The sequence below is a fragment of the Octopus bimaculoides genome, chromosome 9, assembly GCF_046866305.1.
Source record: "Octopus bimaculoides isolate indiv1 chromosome 9, ASM4686630v1, whole genome shotgun sequence".
Lineage (NCBI taxonomy): Eukaryota > Metazoa > Mollusca > Cephalopoda > Octopoda > Octopodidae > Octopus > Octopus bimaculoides.
In genome coordinates, this window is record NC_142936.1 from 37,383,897 (window position 1) to 37,407,896 (window position 24,000).

Sequence of the window (24,000 nt, forward strand, 5' to 3'; positions counted from 1 at the left end):
TCTCACTGCAGTTACTGGTATTAAAAAAATACAACTACACCACCAATTTTCTGGTAATTGATGGCCCAGCGCCTCATTTAATGTGGATAAATTACAAGGGAAAAATTGAAATTCTTGTGGTTACCAGTCTAGTTCACTGTATGGCCACAGATGGCATTATGTGCACCATGTGTTTATTGTTGTTGTTGGCACTCCGTCGCTTACGACGTCGAGGGTTCTAGTTGATCCGATCAACAGAATAGCCTGCTCGTGAAATTAACGTGCAAGTGGCTGAGCACTCCACAGACACGTGTACCCTTAACGTAGTTCTCGGGGATATCCAGAGTGACACAGTGTGACAAGGCTGACCCTTTGAATTACAGGCACAACAGAAAACAGGAAGTAAGAGTGAGAGAAAGTTGTGGTGGAAGAGTACAGCAGGGTTCACCACCATCCCCTGCCGGAGCCTCGTGGAGCTTTAGGTGTTTTCGCTCAATAAACACTCACAACGCCCGGTCTGGGAATCGAAACTGTGATCCTGTGACCGCGAGTCCACTGCCCTAACCACTGGGCCATTGCGCCTCCACACCATGTTTTTATATACATTGTTTATACTGCATTCATTAGTGGCAATACCAAAGTTTTGATAGATTCTCAGCTAATTTAGCGTAATGTTAGCCATAGCTATGGCTATTAAAAGTAAGAGAAATGAGAGTATCAGTGGTAGTGTCAAACATAAATGCCAATCCATATTGATCCAAGTGAAAGTAGAACTGTTCAAAGTACCTTAGACACATTGTATAATTAGTAGGTTAGAGGTGTGTTGATGAATTATCATTACATGACCATGGATGGTCCAGCAAAATGGTTAACCTATCAAGGCTTTGGAACTAAGTATAGTGTAAAATTGATGGCATATCTGTATTTGGCTTGCTGTTGCTGCCATTTGCTGTCCAGCCACATAAGCTCTCCATCATATGAGCTAGATCTATTTTCTTCTATTGCCAGACTGGAACTGAATAAAAACATTTTAACTAGAAAAAAAAAATAAAAAACAAGCTTTACTTGTTTCAAAGGCCTTGCTTCGTTTACATTGTCACTATGGTTACTTTGACAGCATGCGAAAAAATGTTTTCAGATTTATCTGGCACATAATGTGCATAAAAATAAAAGTGTATGCCAAGTTGAGTTATTTGATTTGATCCTAACAACAGGATATAATACTCACTTGGTTGGACATTCTGTTGCTTTGCTTTGAAATGGTTTATTATAGTTATACCTTATTATGTTTGTGGAAAGTGAAAATAATTCAAGAATTTAAGTTCAATCCTATGACATAACATAATTGCTACAACTCCCCCTCCTCCCATCACAGTCATATTATTGTCCCATCACTCTGGTTTTTCCTCTTACCATTTCTTCTTCTGTCAATTATGTTGCTTACATGTAATTTCACCACCAACCATCATGTAAATGTCTCTCACTCTCTCATCAATTTCTCTCTTCTCTATCACCCTCAGCACTCTGCTTCTCTTCTATCACTCTCTCACTCAGCTTCTTTTCCCAGTGTGGTGTGGTGTAGTGTGTGTGTGTGCACATGTGTAAGTGTTTTCATCCATTGGTGATCAATGATGGCCATGATTTCAACCATGCAGCTGATTAAGTTTTATGTGACAGTAGATGGCTGATGAAGCTGATTCTAACACTTGCTTAAGGACTCCTCAATCCCACCATCATTTTAAATGGGGGCTCAAAGGACTTATTTTTTTTATGGTAGCAGTTAAGATTTCAATTCAGAATGTAGAGAGGTATCAGAAACCATCTTGTCTAACATTCTACCAGTCCACTGCCCCTGACTGGTATTTTATTTATCAACTCTGAAATGATAAAAAGTAAAGTTGACTTCAGCAGAATTTCAACTCAGAGTCCTGAGATCAATATCACAGAGCATTCTATCCAATACTTTAACAACTTTTACAGTGTGTGTGTGTGTGTGTGTGTGTGTGTGTGTGTGTGTGTGTGTGTGTGTGTGTGTGTGTGTGCGTGTGCATGCATGCGTGTGTGTGGGGGGCACACACATACACCAATATGTAAATATAATGGTAGTGAGAGTGAGCTGGCAGAAATGTTAGCAAGCTTGCCGAAATGCTTAACGGTATTTTGTCTGCAGTTATGTTCTGAGTTCAAATTCCGCCGAGGTCAACTTTGCCTTTCATCCTTTTGGGGTTGATTAAATAAGTACCAGTTATGCACTGGGGTCGATGTAATCGACTTAATCTCTTTGCTTGTCCTCTCTATGTTTAGCTCCCTGTGGGCAATAAAGAAACAAATATATAAATATGTACACACATATATAAATGGATCTTTATCAGAATTTCCAACCATGAGTTTTCACATGTTTGCTCAATTGAACTACCAGGCTCATAGAATAAGTAAGTGACTGAATATTCCACAGACAAAGTAATCTTAATGTAATTCTTACACAGTTTCTGTTTACCCAAGATTGACTCAAGACGAAAGAAGATGATATTTGACCAAGAAGTTACCCAGTAGGATTGAACTCAGGTCTTTGTAAATGTGAAATGAACTTCTCAACCATGTGATCATACTGCTCCCTCTACCCCACATATATAGATACACATACTTATACATGCACACTAAATATGTATCACTACTGTGAGTGTTGATATGAGAAATTTAAAAATGTTCATGCTCATGTGATATTTTCATGCAAAATAACTGATTTATAAGGGCACCAACTCTAGAAGGGTTGCATTTTATCTCCCTCCCCATATATCATCATCATTGTTTTGGTGTCCATTTATCCATGTTTACATGGGTCATGGATCAGGCAGAATTTATGGCAGTAGATTTTCTAGGGTTGGATGCCCTTCCTGTCACTGATCCTCACCTGTTTCCAAGTAAGGTAATATTTCCCCATCACCAGACATGCTTACACAGAATATTGGAAATAAAGACATTGCTTGAATAACAGTGACACTCACAACTATCATGCAATATCAAGACAAAGCATTGCAAAACACACACACACATATATGTGATAGGTTTCTTTTAGTTTTCGTCTACCAAATCCATTCACAAGGTCTTGATCAGCCCGTAACTACAGTAGAAGACACTTACTCAAGGTGTCATACAGGGGAATTAAACCTGAAACCATGCGGTTGGAAGACAAACTTCTTAACCACACAGCATTATCTGCAACTGTAAAAATATTGAATCTCATGAGACAGACAGACAAACATTGTGTGTTTGTATATATATATATATATATATATATATATATATATATATATATATATATATATATATATCTCCAGCAGTCAGTGAGCAAGCAAAACAAGCAGTGGAATATAGGGAAGGATGGGGAAAAAAGTAAGTAATGCAGTAAAAGAGAGGTATTAGAAAAGAGAGACGATTAGAGTTCAACAGTAGAGATAGGGAATTAGAGTGATAACATGATAAAATAACAGAGATACAGAGGATGAGAAAATGAGAGAATGATATAGAGAAAATCTTGTAAAACATTGAACTGTATGCATGGATGAAAGAAACATTGGGAGAAAGAAACAGTGGAGACAGATTTAGATTGAGAGAAAAAAAATAAATGAGAGGGAACTCTATAGAAAGGAAGAGAAAAAATAATGATGTAGGTGAGTAAGTGATAATACTGAAGGAGAGTGAGGGGTAAGAGTGTAAGAAAAAGAAAGTGAAGAATTGACTTTTCAAATATACAACAACAGATAATAGCAAATGATGAAGGAATTTTCAGTTGCAGAGAAACTGCTTGACATCAATCAAACTGCAGAAAGAAGATGATAGATTATCAAAGGAAATCAATGCTAAATGTGAATTGGAAAGTGCTGCAAAATGACAAAAAAAAAAAAAAAAAAAAAAGAGAAGCAATGTTCTAGGTTACAAAGATAACTGAAAGAAGACAAAATAAAACGGAAGAAAATTGAGAAAAGTTTGAAGTAGAAATGATGGGAGACAAATCCCATCATTTTTTATGAATATTAAATTGATATCTATCTATCTATCTATCTACCTATTTTTCTATCTACCTATCTTTTTAATATCTATATACAGTAACTGAGACCTTTGGAAATATGCAGTGCGTGAGAAGACCCGGCAAGATAAATGAGACCATAACCTGTGGCCTTTACCAGGGGTGTAGCCAGCCCACTCATGCGTACCTTTTCTTCTTTGGACACAAAACCCTGCTTGCGAAGACCTGTTGAGGCAATCAAAATCAAAATTGAACCAAATTCGATGACCTGCACCCATGCCAACCTTCCTTCATTGGACATTAAACTCAGCTTGCGAAGACCTGTTGGGGCAAGTGAGATTGAAACTGAACCAAATTCGATGACTGGCACCTGTGCCAGTGGAGCGCTAACAGCACCATCTGAGCAGGATCACTGCCAGAGCAGTGGTCTCACTTCCATGCTTGTGGCATGTAAAAAGCACCATTTGAGCACAATCATTTCCAGCTTCACCTTACTGGCACTTGTGCCAGTGGCATGTGAACAAAATATTGGACTGACTCCTGTGCAGGTGGCACATAAAAAAACACCATTTGAGCGTGACCGTTGCCAGTACCGCTGGACTGGCCCTCATGCCGGTGGCATGTAAAAAGCACCCACTACACTCTCGGAGTGGTTGGTGTTAGGAGGAGTATCCAGCTGTAGAAACTCTGCCAGATCAGATTGGAGTCTGATGTAGCCATCTGGTTCACCAGTCCCCAGTCAAATCGTCCAACCCATGCTTGCATGGAAAGCAGATGTTAAATGATGATGATGATTATTGAGCTTTTGTGCATATATTATGTGTACCTCTGTGTGTACGTGTACATATCATCAACATCATTTAATGTCATGTTTTCTATGCTTGCATGGGTCAGATGGAATAGGTTGAAGCAGATTTTTTTTGCCTGATGCTCTTCCCATCATCAGCCCTCACCTGTTTCCAACCACCTATTTCCTCATGGTCAGATATATTTTCCATGGAAGACTGGAAATGAACATCACTTATATAATGGTGATGCTCATATACAATCATCATATAATGTCAAGACAAGGGTATACACACATTCTCACATACTAATGAGAGGGAACTCTAGAAAGAGGAAGAGAAGAAATAATGATGTAGGTGAGTAAGTGATAATATTGAAGGATAGTGAGGGGGTAAAAATGTAAGAAAAATCCATGCAAATGTTTGAAGAGTCCAAGAAGTTTCTATGCACGAATTTGTTTTAAGTGGATAAAGGATTGCACACCACTGAACTCATTTTTCAGCCCAATCAGCTATAACACCAGTGGCACAACAGAGGTTGAGATGACTAGAAACCAAACCGCAATTTTATCTTCTAAAATGAAGTTATAATAAGAACTAGGGATCCTGCACTCGCACTAGTTCGCATGCTAGCCAGCCCATAGCTGGGACCCTAACAGGTACTATTATTCTGGGTTATATATATATATATATATATTTATATATATATATAACCAAAATTTACATGTTTTTCTCATCATCAACACATTGTGGAGATATCATCATATGAACATATATATATATATATATATACACATAGGATAAAGGGTAAAGACTCCCTTTAGTCATGAATGACCATGGGATTGCACCTAGAAAGTTCCCCTCTGAGACACAAATCCAAGCAAGGTTATTTATGCAAGACCAGCAGTCACCCATGAATACCAGCCTCCCGTCTCCATGCCACCGATGTTATCCAAGGGAAAGTCAAAGGCTGATGCAGCTTGGCACCAATGATGTCGCAACTCATTTCTATAGCTGAGTGAACTGGTGTAACATAAAATAAAGTGTAATGCTCAAGAACACAACACACACGCTGGTCACAGAACTGAACTCACAACCTCACGATTGTGAGCCTGATGCTCTAACCACTGAGCCATATGCCAACCAGAAATGGCTCTGATGAAAGCACCACTGTTTCAGTTCAATTTTTCTCAACTGATCAATAGAGCAAGCTTATCAGTAACATACCTATAATGGCTACCAGAAACAGATGTAAGCCAAATTTGCTTTAATACAGGAAAAATATGTAATGACAATTATTTTATAGTGTGTGTGTGTGTGTTCATACATACACACACAATAGGTTTTTTTCAGTTTTTCACCTACCAAATTCTCTCACAAGTCTTTGGTTGGTTTGGAATTATGGCAGAAAACACTTGCCCAAGGAGCCACACAGTGGGACTGAAATTAGGGCTATATAGTTAGGAAGTAAGCTTCTTAACTACAAAACAATGTCTGCTCCTATGCTATGCCTACACACACACACACACACACACATGCATATACATATTGTATATTATATACATGTGTGTGTGTGGTCCAAAGCTAGTCAGGAATGAGGAGATCTTGCCATAAATAAAATAAAAAAGAGAAAGAAAGAAAGAAACCCACCAATTTGAAGTTTGCAAAAGTTGCAGTCATTTGTCCAACAGTAATGTATATATTCTATGATCAACCAACAGCAAGTATTCTGAGTAATATTACAGCTGATGGTCAGCAGACTGAACTGTCTTGTTACCCAAACTATTATCTCTCTCTCTCTCTCTCTCTCTCTCTCTCTCTCTCTCTCTCTCTCTCTCTCTCTCTCTCTCTCTCTCTCTCTCTCTCTCTCTCACACCCCAGTCAGTACACAGAAAAAAAAAAAGGAAGGTTACATTGATATTTGAAAACATGCCAGGAAAAAATATTTTATACTTTTAAATATTAATTACTAAGAAAACAGGAATGGTAAACAACAGAAAAACAAGTGTCATGGCTTATGAAAAAGTGTGTGTGTGTGTGTGTGTGCACCAAACTATTATCATATTTTACATGTTTCAGTCATTAGACGGTGGCTATGCTGGGGTAATGCCTTGAAGGATTTTGGCCAAACAAACCAATTCAAGTACTTATTTTTTGAAGCCAGGTACTTATTCTATTGGCTTCTTTTGCTGAACTGTAAGTTATGGGTTTGTTAACACACCCACACCAGTTTTCAAACAGTGGTGGGGGACAAACACAGACAGAAAATCACACACACACAGATTTGAACAATTCTTGATGTAAAATTGTGTGTTGAAACAGGTATTGTTATAATTGGGGGTAGTCATATTTTGCCAATCAAACACAAGAGGAGACATGTGGTGGGATAAAGAGTCGCTGAAGAGGCCACAAGATGTGTGATGAAAGAGCTTTTGACTAAGAAACAAAAATAATAATAATAAAGTATTACTATTATTTTTAAAATGTTTTAAAAATAAATATATGTATATATCATCATCATCATCATTTAGCATCCATTTTCCAAGGTGGCATGGGTTAGACGGTTTGACTGGGACTGGTAAGCTGGAGAGCTGTACCAGGCTTCAGTCTGGTTTAGCTTGGTTTCCCTTGCTGGATGCCCTTCCTAACACCAACCACTCCCAGAGTATAGTGGGTGCCTTTTACATGTCACCAGCATGGCTGCCTTTTATATATGATTTCACTTGGCTTGACGTATCTTCTCAAGAACAGCAAATTGCCAAAAGTCTTGATCACTTGCCATCCAGGAGGAGACTCAACATCCGAAGAGCATGCTTCACCACCTCATCCCATGGTTTCCAGAATCCACCTCTACCACAGGTTCTCTCCATAGAGATTGGCACTTCTTAACGCAACTGTCCTTGTCCATATGCACCATCTGACCATACCAGTGCAATCTTCTCTCTTGCACACAACATCTGATGCTGCTATGCCCAATTATATATATATACATACATACATATAATGGGATTCTTTCAGTTTCTGTCTACCAAATCCACTTGTGTCAGCCCAAGGCTATAGTAGAAGACACTCACCCAAAGCGGCATACAGTGGGACTGAACTCAGAACCATGTTGTTGGAAAGCAAACTTCTTATGACACAACACCTGTGTATGTAAATGTATAAACTTGAAGATATATGCAATTGTGTGCATGAGTATAAATTTGAAGATTTGTGTGAGTATAAAATCTGAAGATTACATGTGTTTGTGTGCGTGTGTGTGTGTGTGTGTGTATCCAGAACTATTATGTGTATCTTGTATAAGATGTATATGCACAAGTATTGTATATATCTTTGAACAACTGTTACGTATATGTGTAGTCCATAACTAATATGTGTATAAGTTTGAAGATGTATGCACATGTATGTGTATATCACTATCATGTACATGTGTGTACAACCTTGAAGACGAACGTATATGCATGTGTGTACATAACTATTATGTATATGTAAGTGTGTATAAACTTGATGCATGCATGTGCATTGTGTGTACATAATTATGTATATGCAGGAATAAAGTTACAGATGTGTGTTGTGTATATATGCGTAACATGTATATAAGTGCGTATAAACTTGTGTGTATAAATAAACTTGTATGTAAGTGTGTATGCATATATGTATTAGTTGATGCATGCAAAAGTTAAATGATTGTAATAATCTTAAATTGTTTTGAGCAGGCATTTATTGAAAGCTGAAATTAGAAAGCACTTATATGCCATATCATATCAGCATACTTGGTCCGAACTGTAACAAAAACAATGATAACCAGAAGACAAACGAGAAAAATGAACTGAAACGACCTCTGGCTATTTGAACACACATGAAAAAATAGATAAAAAGAAGAGGAAAAGAGAAATACAGACATTCACCATTGGTGAAAAGTTTCAGGGGCTGTCAGGAAAATAGAAGGAAAGTGCTGTTTAGCAAAAATAGTCTCAACGTACAAGTAAAGGAAATACCAAAAATATTCAACTTTCCAATAGGAATAACAAAATTTTATTTACTAAACATCAAAGAACTATGAACGATATTGCATTACAATAAATTCAGAATTCTTTTGCATAAGAAATACAGAAAAACGGGATGAAATTATTAGTGGGTGGGTACTTGTTAGTGCTAGAGTTTTAGTCAGGACCCACTTTTTGCCATTTCCTCTGGTCAAGAAACTTGTTGCTTTGATCAACACCCTGGAAATAGTAGGTTAGTCCATAATGAATTACAGGAAGTTGTCAACACTTTTTGATGGAATTTAGATTTATTTATAGGATCAGGCGTGGCCGTGTGGTTAATAAGCTTGCTTCCCAACCACGTGGTATCTGGTTCAGTCCCACTTCGTCACATTTTAGACAAACGTTTTCTTTTATAGACCTGAGCGAACCAAAAACTTTGCGAGTGGATTTGGTAGATGGAAAATGAAAGAATCCGTTCGCGTGCGCATACACACACACACACACACGTATGTAACTATGTCTGTCTCCAAGTGATTGTTGTAAATGAGGATCACCATCATACAAGCAATTCTCTTTTGTTTCCGGTATCACACAAAATACGATTTGCTTGGAAACAGGTGAGGGTTGGCGACAGGTGGGGCATTCAACCGTAGAAAATCTGCCTCAACAAATTCGATCTGGCCCATGCAAGCATAGGAAAGTGAACATTAAATGATTGTGTGTGTGTGTGTGTGTGTGTGTGTGTGTGTGTGTGTGTGTGAAATGACAGACAGTGATATATATAGTGATCCTCGTTCAAGCAAAACCAAATAGTGGAGTGTAATGATTGATTTAAGGTAAACAGAAGGTTGATCCACCGTTTTTTTCTATTGTTTGGGCGGATAGGATTTAAGATCAAACCTCAGTGATGAGAACAGTTTAACAATTTATGATTTAAAAAAAAAAGAAAAAAAGATTTTAAGTCGAAATAAGGTTGTTCACAGTAATTTTAAATTGTCATTTCAATAATTAGTAAATTAATAAGCCAGGAAGCACCATTTTCATTTAAAGAAAGTGAAAGAAACATTTAAATAGAATAAAATAAATAAATAAAACTATATTTTAGCAAATAAACAAAATCCAAAACTAAACGTGACATTTAGCGAGGTGAAACGATGATTGAGGATTTGTTGAGAAAGTAGTGAATGTAACAATCCAAATATATATAATTTTTGTACAGGGATGGGTTTTAATAACGGCTCACCTGAAAATAAGTCTGATGCAGGTGTGGCAAGGTAATATCGAGTTTGAACTAAAATTGGAGTGGTTTACCTGTCGATGGACAATGTTTCGGCTTAGATTAGATTTTCTCTAGAGTGATAATATAAGTATTGCCACGGACTCTCACAGAACAAAGTAATCATACTATATATATATATACATATATATATATATAAATGTGTGTGTGTATCACAGAACTCGCCATAGATTTTCAATTACACAATCACATTATACATACACACACACACACATATATATATATATATGAAATAAGGAGCGTATCACTAGTGCCTGATTCCATTTCTCCCGACCCCAATATTCAAAACCTAACTGCATTCTATGTATGTATATATATATATATATATATATATATATATATATACACACACTAGTACATCGGTGGTGATAAGCAGCGACTGAAAGCTGGGTACTGTAACAGTACCAACAGAGAAAGTGGTTTAAACGAGGCAAGCCGGGTAGAGGAGTAGATATTAGTGTATATGTCAGCAGAAACATTGCATGTGTAGAGCAATTAGGGGGAAAATGTTTTTGCCTTGTGTGATGGCATATATATATATATATATATATATATATGTATGTATATGCGCGCACACATACATGTGTGTGTGACAATGGTACCAGTTTTAGTTAACTAGTTGATAGCTAGAGAAGCTGCAACCTAGAGAAAAATATTCTCTGTAAACAGAGACGACGTTGTTACATAATCTAAGTATTTTTTTAATCGACAAAATATTATTTACAGGTTAGAAGAAGAAATGGCTGCAACCGTGTGCAAAGTCTTCACAAAACTGTTATTGTTACGTTTAGAGATGTGAAAACTGGCGAGGAATAGAAAGTAAAGCATTAATATTTGCAGTCCTGGGATAAACAAAACTGTGAAGTTTAAGCTTCGTAATCCAGTTTAAAAGTTTTAATAAACACGTCTGTGTAATCCAGTTTATTAGATGATTATGGTTATGTTGTTAGGAATGTAGAAGACATTGATGATAATAACAAGACGAATAATAATATTAATAAAGCACCTGCTGTAATTGTATTCTGATAGCTTTCTTTAACAACTCTAAAAGTATCGATGTCTTCGAAAAGTGGATTACATTGAAGAGATTAGTAGAGGAATGATTTTAATAGTGTTGTAGAGGGGTTTTAAGAATAAAAAGGGAGAATAATTTGACTTAAAAACAATGAAAATTAATATTGCGTGCCTGGAAAATGGGAGGGTAAGAAAGAGAAAGTGAGAGGAAAAAGAACAAGCGACAACAATTTGTGCAAAAATAACAAACAAAACAAAATAAAGAAAAACTGCTAATAAAGCGGAAGAAGAAGGAATTCCTTTTTTTACCTTTGCTGGAATGTAAGAGAAGACGGCAAGGATGTTGAAGTTAGTAACTGTAGTTGTACAGGAGAGTGGTAGATGAGAAATTATAGGCAAATTACATGAAATCCGTTGAGTTATGTCGACATGTAGGGCGACACACCATCCATTTTCCCAGTGTGCAACTTGCCTGCTACAAATTTACTGCTCCTGCTTAGTCAAAACCCTCTACTATTAACTACAACGGTGGTAGTAGTGTTTGGTGTAATTGTAGGAGTGCTTTGACGGCGGTCTCCACCTAACAAACACCACAGCGCTACAGCAGATGGTGCAGTTAAGCATCAGAAAACTCGCTTAGTTTTGCCTAATTACCGTTATTTATTTCTTTTTCTTAAACATGTCAAAGGCAAACATTGTCATCATAGTTGTCTCGTTTGCTTTTATTGTTCACATGTTTTTTTATTCGATTGTGCAGTGTTGTTGTTTTTACATCATTTATAATACCAGAGGTGGCGATGGTGGGGAGGACCAATGTAGATTTCAGCTGATAGTTCTACAGACTTACATCGCTCTCACCATCATCACCACCCCTTAAATAACAAAAGGGCTTTAACTGGGAACCTTAACACCACTCCTTGTCTTCCTGCCCTTTCAGTTTAATATTTTTTACTTCTATTTTATAAACTGTTACACGAACAACCATTAGACAAGATGATGCTACTTTCTACTTTTCTTAATACTTTAATTAACCTTTTGTTGCATAATTATTGCCTTATAAAAATAATTAGTTTTTCTCTATCTGTTACAGTCCTACTTGCTTACATCATTTAATTTTAAATATATATTTTTTTATTTGTTAGATCTGTTCAGATTACAGGCCTATGTGTTAATGTATTTATATAAATAGCAGATTCTTTATCTTATCAGAATTTTTGAACACATTCCGTTCTTAGAGTCTTGAAAAGAAACTTCAGTACTTCATTTTTAAGCTTCCTTCGTCAGTTATCGTTCACACAATGTCATGTTTTCGGCAAGTTTGTTGCAAAGTTTCCACTGCAATGTGGGTATTTTTTTTTTTTTTTTTACAGTGAAATAGTGATTTAAATTTAATTTGCTTCAACATATGTTCTTCGCGTTAGTTATTGTTTTTTTTTTTTTAAGGCTGTAATGTATGTTTTACCATACCCGATTCTGCACTATATTATTCTGATTTTATTTTGCGAAGCCGACTTCTTTTGAACATTTCTAAAATCGATAACTACAAGTAATATGTTTGTGTCAGGTTAATAAGCTAAACATCTTACGCGATCGAAGCAAATCAATAATTATACATTCTATAGCTCGTACATTGAAATATTTAAAGCCCTAATACTTTAAAACTCTTCATCAATTTTCTCATCTTCCCTTACAAATCTACCGTAATTTGAGAGAGAATAAAACAATTTAAATGTCAGCTGCAGCCATATCGCCCCTTGCCAGCCAACTCTTCATCTCAAGGTCTCAAGGTTATTGACCTAAACCTATTTCTCTTAGAATAATAAAAATAAAAACGTCATTGGCAGTAACTGATATTGTCTCTTGCTGACGATATGATTCCCTACTTTCTTCGATACAACGACTTCTGCGAAAAATTCACGTCAAATCTCCTATCTTCCAACCTCATCTAAATTCTCTGTTATCGAGATGGATGGCAATACACCTTGGTAGGATTGGTTTTTGCTCTGTTCCAAGAAAATCAGCAGTTTTCTATGTCTGTATTTTATTGATTTCTGATTTTCCGTTAAACACGATGTCAATATTTGTTGGTATGTAACCCTAGTCAATTTTGCTCAAGTAGACAGAAACAACTTCTGAATTCTCCCTTCAGACATATAGATAGAAGAAACCTAATATGTTGCTCTCAAGTAGAAATCTAATCTCATCATTATTTTAATAGTAACCATCCCATCTCTAAGGCAGCAAATCTCTAGAGTATCGGAGCAAATGCCTTCTGGCACATATTCTAGCTTTCTGAGTTCAAATTCTGTCAAGGTCAACTCAGTATCTTTGGTGGGGGTTAAGTTTTCTATTTTCTCTCATTTTCAGAAATAGCTATAAAAAAAAATAAATAAAATAAAAACGAAAAGAAAACCAAGGCTGCAGAAAACTACTTTTGTATTCTTTCACAAAAAATTCCATGACAAATACAAGGTGATGGTCGTGGAAATCATCATCACTCATTTGTAAACCTGATGGAATAAAGAAGGAATCTCACATCCATTGTGGGAATATTTTCTTGAGATTTAAGACATGAAACACAGTTTCATTTTCAAGACAACAAATCTGAGCAACTACAAAAAAGCTTCTGGGCCAACTTAAAAATTTTACTGTAGGATAAGGTGTTTAGGTCAATCATAGTGTGACTTGAACCTGAAACAAGGTATTAAACTAGATTAAAATGATCTTCATTTGGGCACCATGACTTTTAGCCAAGTGATTTGTGTTAGCATGCTGGACAAAATGCTTAATGGCATTTCACCTGTCCTTACATTCTGAGTTCAAATTCCACCAAGGTTAACTTTACCTTTCATCCTTTCAGAGTCAATAAAATAAGTACTAGTTGTGTACTGGGTTCAGTATAATCAGCTACCTTACTTCCCCCAAATTCCAGACCCTGTGCCTATAGTAAAAAGGATTATTATTATTATTATTATTATTATATATTGGAAATTAATAACACTGTGACAATCATTTTACAACCACCATGTGATGTCAAGACAAAGAGACTCAAACATATACTCACACACACATATATATACATGCATATGTGCATACATACATCTCCATGGTAACTGCAGTGTATTTGCCTTTAGCAGTTGAAATATGTGTCAAACATATTTCAACTAACCAATATATATGACAGGCCTCTCTCAGTTTCTGTCTACCAGATCTACTCACAAGGCTTTTGTTGGCTCACAGAGAGATTGAACCCAGAACAATGTGGAAACAAACTTCTTACCATCAAGCCATGCCTGCACTTATAAAATGTTTGCAAACATAAAAACAAAACAAAACAATAATTAGGTTGTACAAAATTATTTTGGAAATTCAGTCTGCATTATTAATGAAGCAGCAAAGTGGAATGGTAATCATAATAATTGTTTCAAGTTTTGGCACAAGTCCAGTAAGTTTAGGAGATGGGGTAGAACAGAAATAATTATATAACACTTTTCTTAAAGTCCCATATTTGACCTTCCACTGTTGTCTGTAGTATATCGTTATGATTTTGGATGACACTATGAATCATAAAATTTGTCTCAAGCCAGCTTATAAAGGTTGGTTGCAGTCAAATTAATACATCTTTTCTCATACAATTTCTAATTTACCCCACTGTATATTTCTGTTATTATATTCCAGTCACGTGTCATATATTTTAACAAATTTTGTTGTCCCACTGTACACTAACCAAGGAGTCAGCAACAACATTATGGTGGTTGTACATGGTCATGTACAAGGAAACAATGTTGTATGTTGAATGTGGACAACTATGTACAAAGGGATAACAGCAACATTATGTACACCTATATTCATATCTAATACTGCCAAATCAGATTGGAGCCTGGTGTTGCCATCCGGTTTCACCAGTCCTCAGTCAAATCATCCAACCCATACTAGCATGGAAAGCGGACGTTAAACGATGATGATGATGATGATAAATACACACTGCTGTATTAATGCTTACCTTTCACATGCGTCATGTTCTCATAAAAGATTCTAAATCATATATACAAAATATTATTTATGCAATGGAATATTACATTTTGTGTTATGGTGCATGATTATAGGTGATTTGTAAATTGATGCAGGTCAGAGAAAAAAAAGGAAAGGGCTAGATACAGTTTACTGATGTGTGAAAACAACCTTTAAATATGAAGAGACAATGTATAAAGATAAATTTACATGCAAGTTAAGTAATCTTATATACTAATTAAATAATTGACACACTGATAGTGAGAGGTTTGTCATATAACAGTCATAAACCAGTTTATACACAATTTATGGAAGGGATTGTATGGTAAACACCCACAAAATTATTAACCATCATGCCAACAACCACCTTGAGCACCTTTTTGAGCTCCATGTGTCTAAGACATGTGGGCATGCCTACAAAGTCAGAAAACAACACAGGTCCCATGACTTTCGGAAACATTTTTTTTGCACTCAAAGTTGCTGAATGATGGAACAAACTACCTGCAGCAGTAGTTAGTTGCTGAGATATTGCACCCTTTAAAATCTCCATGCTTCCTGAAATTCGCCAACACTACACCTGATATCCCCACTCAATACGCATGCAAATATGTATATCATGTCTTGTACACTCTTTACTTTCCTGACTATTGTACATCCTTCTATGTACTGTACATGCACCTTTGATTATGTATAGTGCACCTGAGCACTATACACAATAATACTATTATCATTATTATTATGATGCAATGCTTTGCAATTTGAGCTTCGTTAAGACAATATACAATAAATCAGATTGAAACTACTAAGAAAGTATTTCAACACACAACAATTAGACTTGATATTAAAAGTCCAATTCAAACTGAAACATCTCCAAAATGAAAAATGTTCTTAGCACTTATTTGACATTGCCTTAAGACATGCAGCATCACAAGTAACCCCGCTTAAATGAAATTGTAGAAAACATTTACTAGTTGGCCTCTGGACAGAAAAGGTTTATCCCAAAAATAGTATATGATATGTTGCAAGATTCCTGATGTGAAACTGTGTGCTGAAATAGATATTGTTGTATTCTGGGATGGCTATTTTTTTTTTCTGCCAAATAAACACTATATATGCACTATATATTAAGAACAGTAATAAACGAGCGAAGAACGAATATATAATGCGTGTGTTTATTTGGCAAAAAAAAAAAGGAAAAGGAAATGACCATCTTGAACTACATCAATATACATATGTGTGTGTATATATATATATATATATATATATATATATATATATATAGTAAAAGTGAAAATTATAATAGTGAAAATTACAAAAGCTGCATGCTGGTAAAAATCACATGCTGATTTTATCAATTTTCATCTTTACTATGTATATATAACTATATATACAAAACTGAGAATGTCTGTCTCTCTGTGTGTCTATGTGTGCATCACTAAAACTCAAAAACTACCCAACCGATTTCATTCAAATTTTACACATACACTACTTAGGGTCCATGGTATGTCATGAGCCAAATGCGAGCCTGGAGCAATCTCTTAGACTGTATTATGTGTGAAAAGTGAAACAATAACATCTCTATTGTAATGCGGGATAATAGTTTAAGTTTTAATAGTTTCACTATTAATATTTTCACTATGTATATAATATATACATAGTGAAACTATTATCTCACATTACATATATACATGCATACATGTATATATATGTGTGTATGCATGTATATATGTGTATTTATATCTGCACACACACACACACACACACACACACACACACACACATATATATATATATATATGTATGTATGTATGTATCATCATCATCATCATCATCGTTTAACGTCCGCTTTCCATGCTAGCATGGGTTGGACGATTTGACTGAGGACTGGTGAAACTGGATGGCAACACCAGGCTCCAGTCTGATTTGGCAGAGTTTCTACAGCTGGATGCCCTTCCTAACGCCAACCACTCAGAGAGTGTAGTGGGTGCTTTTACGTGTCACCCGCACGAAAACGGCCACGCTCGAAATGGTGTCTTTTATGTGCCACCCGCACAAGCCAGTCCAGGGGCACTGGCAACGATCTCGCTCGAAAATCCTACAGGAGCCAGTCAGGCGGTACTGGCAACAGCCACGCTCAAAATGGTGCATCTCATGTGCCACCCGCACAAGAACCAGTCCAGGGGCACTGGCAACGATCTTACTTGGCTTGCTGGGTCTTCTCACGCACAGCACATTTCCAAAGGTCTCGGTCCGTAGTCATCGCCTCGGTGAGGCCCAATGTACGAAGGTCTTGCCTCACCACCTCAGCCCAGGTCTTCCTGGGCCTACCTCTTCCACGGGTTCCCTCAACTGTTAGGGTGTGGCACTTTTTCACGCAGCTATCCTCCTATATATATTGATGTATATGTATATACAATTTCACACATTCAAATTCTTCCACAAATCCAAATGCCTAAATGACCATTCAGTGTATTTCAACAATACCCCTTAGGTAATCCCAATAACCTTATAAATCTACATTTTAACTCTTAATCCCTATCTAACTCCTCACTCATACTTGAATATCACAACCAACTAATTACATTTGTGTGTATATGCGTGCATGCATATGTGCATGTATATGTGTATATATATACTGTGTCTAGGGAGAGTCATTCTCTTTTAACACACTCACCGGTAAAATTTCCACTCATTTATTTACTTTTCAAAAATTTTTGTTGCATCTTGAAACCTTTTCAATATGTATATACTATAGCCTCAGGCCCACCAAAACCTTATGACTAGATTTTGTACACAGAAACTGAAAGAAGACTGTCATATATATGTGTATATTTGTGTGTGTGTGTGTATATGTGTGTGTGTGTGTGTGTGTGTTTGCATCCCCCCCCCCATCATCACCTGACAACTGACGTTGCTGTGTTTATGTCCCCATAACTTAGCCTTTTGGCAAAACACAGTGATAGAGTAAGTACTAGGCTTACAAAGAATAAATCCTGGGCTGCTTTCTTTGACTAAAGGTGGTGCTCCAGCATGGCTGCAGTCAAATGACTGAAACAAAGTAAAACAATAAAAGACTATGCTATTTTAATCCTGAGCAATGCCAGGTATCTCTGCTAGTATATATATATATATATATATATATATATATATATATATATATATATATATATATATATATATATATATATATATATACACACACACATACACATATTTATTTATATATATGTGTGTATGAGTGTGTGTGTGTATTTGTGTGTGCATATGTGTGTGTGTGTGTGTGTGTGAGTAACCATGTAGCTCCTCAACAGCAAGAGACCTGCTCTTCTATGTTCCCTTCTCTCACACTGCTGGTGTGCTTCAGTTCTCATATTTGGTTTCATAAAAGGAAATCACAGTATGCAAAATGAGACTGAGCAAAAGTGGAGAACAGGAGGACTATGGTATTTGGATTTGAATACTGCAAAGTTTGAAGGATCCAAAAATACATTCCGCAATCATTTCTTTATTGGTGATGCGTGCTCCTATAGAAGTTGACGGCAACTGATACACTTAAGAGTCTCAGATTGACTGATGTAGCAGAAAGAGAACATAATTGCTTAAGTATATCTTCTTTTCCAAAGTGGATGAACTCAAATTTCTTTCCTCCTTTCATAGGATATTAAGAAATATTTAGTAGGATAGTAGTATACATACGAAATATTTTCCTCCTTAAGTAGGATAACAGGATATTTCTTTTGACTTTTCTCTCATTTATGGATCACAGATTAGAGTTCTATCTTATCTACTCTGCTGAACCTCAGTTAACTGTAAAAATTCTCTCTCTCTCTCTCTCTCTCTCTCTCTCTCTCTCTCTCTCTCTCTCTCTCCCTCTCTCTCTCTCTCTCTCTCTCTCTCTCACTCACTCACTCACCCACAAAATATTATATAATCCAATATATATTTTTTTCATTTTGTATTTTTATTCTTTTCAAAAAAAAAAATACTGTAGAAACACACTCTTACTTGATATGGAAACCAATGGGGAAATTAATTTCTTGTAACAGAATTTCGCATTATGGTCAGATTTTAAGGTACCCATTACTTCCGCAAAGCGAGGGATTCCTGTATACCACACTCATACACATACATACTCTTTTATTCTTTTGCTTGTTTCAGTCATTTGACTGTGGCCATGCTGGTGCACCACCTTTAATTGAAGAAATTTACCCCAGGACTTATTCTTTGTCAGCCTAATACTTATTCTATAGGTCACTTTTGCTGAACTGCTAAGTTACAGGAATGTAAACATACCAGCATTGGTTGTCAAGTGATGTTGGGGAACAAACACACACACAGACAAACACACACACACACACACACACACACACACACACACACACACACACACATATACCATCTACCAAATCCACTTGGTCGGCCCAAGGCTATAGTAGAAGACACTTACCCAAGGTGCCATGCAGTGAGACTGAACTCAGAACCATGTGGTTGGTAAGCAAGCTACTTACCACACAGCCAATGTATATAGAAAGATTGACAAGCAGACAGACAGACAGACAGGCAGATAGACAGATAGAAAGAGAGATAAGACAAATGCACATACAGAAAAGCAGGCTGGCAAACACTGAGATACAGACTGATAAACAAATAGATAGATAGAATGATAGACATCCAAGTAAATAGGTAGATAGAAAGATAGAGAGAGATATATTAATTGATAGATAGATAGATAGATGTAGGTATTTATGTAAATATTTATGTATATGCAAGTACAGTCAATTCTGTTCATATGCTTACCAGATAATTGCATAATTCATTTAATTGAATGCTTTGAAACACCAAAACTATTTAGCATCAAATTCATGTAATCTCTGATCGGTTATTTACATAAGCAAGTCAATTTTTACTAAGCATATTTGATTTTTTTCTGCAATTTTATGTTTCATAATGAGTTAAGATAGCAGCAGACAATTATTCATGTTTACAAACCAATCTTATGGAATGATTTAAATGTGATGAAGTAATTTTGAAAGACTAATGACATTCAGATTCTGGTGTAATTAAAAAACTTTTTTTATCTTTTACCTTTTACTTGTTTCATTCATTGCACTGTGGCCATGTTGGGGCACCAACCTAAAGAGCTTAGTCAAACAAATCAACCCTGGCACTTATTTTTTAAAGTCTGGTACTTATTTTATCTCTTATGCCAAACCACTAAGTTACAGTGATGCAAACAAACCAACACCTGTTGTCAAGTGATGGCAAGGAGCAAATACAACACACACACACACACACACACACACACACACACACACACACACACACACACACACACACACAAAAGTTTTCTTTTAGTTTCCACTTACCAAATCCACTCACAAGACTTTAGTTGGCCTAGGGCTATACTAGGAGGCACAGTGCTGTGCAGTGTGACTGAACCCAAAAGCAAAATCCTTAACTACACAGACAGACAGACAGACAGACAGACAGACAGACAGACAGACAGACAGACAGATAGATAGACAGATAGATAACTACACAGCCACACCTTAGATTATAAGAATTTAGAAACTTCAAAAGATACATACATACTTTTTACATGGTGAAACTCAAAGTAGATAAAGCTTTGAATAATAATGTTTAGAATATTAGGCTAGAAAATTCTTTGGCTGGAAGAATCTGAAGGCTGCCCATGAGACTCAAACCCACATCTTCTGTAGACAACAAATCTTCTAACATTATATCAAAGCAACTCTGTGAAGGCTGATCTCAAAATGCTGAACTTTACAAAGGAAATGACAAAATATGTGATGCATTGCTGTGCTTAAGAAGACATCCCACTACAACAGAATTGAGATCTTAAAACCAAAGTGCCACTAAAAATCACTGGTGTAGCTGTTGGTACCATATAAAAAGCAGTGGTACTGGTGCCACATAAAAAGCACTTGTGATGGTGCCATGTTAAAAGCACCCAATAAACACTCTTTGGAGTGGTTGGCATTAGGAAGGGCATCCGGCCATAGAAACCAAGCCAAAACAAACTATAGAACCTGATGTGAACCCTGGCCTTGTCATTTCCTGTCAAGCTATCCAACCCATGCCAGCATGGAAAACAGGCTTTAAATGTTGATGATGATACTTTAGAAGCTTTGTTCTTACCACTGAGAATCATATGTTGTTTACATGATAAGAACTTAGAAACATTGAACACTGTGAAATAAATTGTCTTTTAACAGTAAAACTCAAAGTAGATAAATGACTTATTTTACATCTTTAGAAGTTTTTTGAATCATATGACATGAGTAACATATGATTCTCGCTGGTAAGGACAAAGTTTCTAAAGCAGATGGAGGAAATTTTAAGGGTTGCTTTAGTATAATGGCAGAACATCTGTCATAATCAGAGAAAATGTAGGTTTGAGTCCTACAGGAAGACTTTGAACTTTTTCGATCCAAAGGGTTTCCTCATCCAATATCATATCTACATGATAGTTTTTTTTAATTGTTTGATAATTCAATAAATGAATTTTCATAGTAAACAGATCAGCCTAGTTATAAAGGTAGAAATTACAGGGTTAAGTGAAATGTTTTTGTATAACATAGAGAAGTTAAGAAATGGAGTTAAATGCAGGTGTTATTAAAATCTTTATACTTTCTACATATGTTTAAAAGAAAACATTGATATCATCCCAGAGGGAATAAAATGATGTAAAACAATGCAATCATCTTGTCAGGGAAAAAAAGAGAAACAAAACACATCAATAAGTCATTTTAATTGAATGTGATTACAGCATATATGATGAAGGGGAATGCAGGCAAGTTATTTAAAAAAAAAACGCTAACAGATTTAATGTCAAAGGCAATTTAGAGAAAGCGAAGGAGGAGAAAGAAAGAAATTAATAGAAAATTAAGAGTGGAGAAATATAGTGTGATAGATGAATGGGAATAAAGCATAAAAGCATGGAAATAGATATATGTAGTGGAAATGAAATGTAAGAAGACAGTTAAAGGTCGAATTTTATAGATTGGTAGAAATTACTTATAGGAACTAAAGGTATGTATTTGCCAATGTTTGCAATGATAAACATGTTCTTTAAATGTGTTTACAAGAGAACAGAATGAGTCTAATTGCATGCAAAGAGTGAATGTGTGCTCGTCTTTGCTGTCACATCTCACAAATGAACCATTTTTGGACCAAATAATGATTGGTGACATGAAATGGGTTCTCTATAAAAATGTCAAGCACTGAAGACAGTGGGTAGGGTAAGGAGAAACACCGGTACCCCAGGCTGAAGAAGGTCTTCACCCATGAAAGATGTTGTTATCTGTTTTGTGGGATATGAAAGGTTTAGTCCACTTTGAACTTTTAAACCCAAACCAAACGATAACAAAGGAGATCTATTGCGAGCAGCTTGAGCAGCTTAAGTCAGCACTAGAAGAAAATGACCATCTTTGGTTTCAAGACGAAAGGTGTTCTTCCATCAGGATAATGCTTGGCCACATACAGTGAGGATGACATTCCAAAGGCTGGAGCAGTTTGAATGGGAAACGATGCCCCACCCATCATATTCGTTGGATATTGCTCCATCTAATTACGATTTATTCTGCAGTCTTCAAAATCATTTGAACGGAAAGAATGTGAATTCTGTAGACGAGATCAGAACAGTACTGGAAGAGTATTTTTTTGTCATGGACAAGTGAATTTTGGAAGAGGGGCCTTGCAAGTCTACCAGATAGATGGAAGAGCATTGTAGAAAATGAAGGAGATTATATTTTAGATTAAAGGAGAACTTTGTTTATTTTAATTTTGAAAAATAAAAGAAGTATAAAAAAACATACATTATTTATGACTAATCCAATACTTATAAATAAAACATTTAAAATGCTATATTGATCATTAATACTTGGAGTTGTTTCCAATTAAAGTATTGAATATCCATGGAGTTAGCTTCTTACAAATTAATTGTTTCTCTTTAGTACATATCTAACTGTGTCTAATTTTGTCAGCATTTCTCAAAACGACTTTCTGCAAACATCACACTAAACAGGTTTCTCAGCTAAGAGAATAAAGAGATGTTTATTTAAAGAACTTTTCGTATGAGAAAGATTTCTTGCAAATTTTGCAGAAATTGAATTTATTAGTATTTTAGTAGATATTGAGTTGGTGCTGCTGTAATTCAATATGCGACAAGAACGTTTCACACAGATTTCACACTTAAATGGTTTGATGCCTGTATGTGTTAGTTTAGTATCTTAAATCAAACTGCTACAACTATAGTGTCTTTAACAAATATAAAAGTTGAATAAGTTTTATCATTATGTATTTCTGTGTTTCTTCATATCAAGCTTCTTAGTAAAATGCAGATTACACACATCTTACTAGAATGGTTTTCCTCTTCAGTTTGAATTGACTTGTATTACAATAATTTCATGTTTTGAGGAAAATAAGTTTCTGGGACAGAAATTTTAAGTTGCTCTTCTAAATTGAGAAAATACTTTCCATAAATTCTCTGAGAAGCAAAATTTCTTCCTTGTTACCATTGATGTTTGTTGGTTTTTTTCCTGGATGTCTCAAATTTGTGTGAAATTACAACCATCATTACTCTCTTCATTTATTTGAAGTGGAGGGAAGTTGTGGAAGAGAGGCCAGAGAAGACATAGGATAATGTATTGAAGGCTGATCTCAAAACACTGAACCTTACGAAGGAGATGACAGGGGACTGAGATTGCTGTACTCGAGAAGACTCACTCTCCACAACAGAACTGAGATCCTAAAACCAAGGTGCCACATAAAAAGCACTGGGGCTGGTACCTTGTAAAAAGCACCTAGTACACTCTGTGGAGTGATTGGCGTTAAGCAGGACATCCAGCCATAGAAATCAAGCCTAAACAGCCTATG

General features: G+C 36.0%; 2 protein-coding genes across 5 annotated transcripts in view; one reads left to right on the forward strand and one right to left on the reverse strand.

Annotated features, from left to right (window-relative positions):
- Nucleotides 1-11,556, reverse strand: part of LOC106871874 (SHC-transforming protein 1) — a 72,277-nt gene extending 60,721 nt beyond the window's left edge. For all 4 annotated transcript variants that reach the window (XM_089357444.1, XM_052970636.2, XM_052970637.2 and 1 more), the window contains exon 1: nucleotides 11,401-11,556. The gene's annotated coding sequence lies outside the window, so the exon portion shown is untranslated. The remainder of the gene's footprint in view (nucleotides 1-11,400) is intronic.
- Nucleotides 11,557-12,948: 1,392 nt separating this feature from the next.
- Nucleotides 12,949-24,000, forward strand: part of LOC106877348 (centrosomal protein CCDC61) — a 118,054-nt gene continuing 107,002 nt past the window's right edge. Inside the window, exon 1 of the mRNA XM_052970643.2 lies at nucleotides 12,949-13,076. The gene's annotated coding sequence lies outside the window, so the exon portion shown is untranslated. The remainder of the gene's footprint in view (nucleotides 13,077-24,000) is intronic.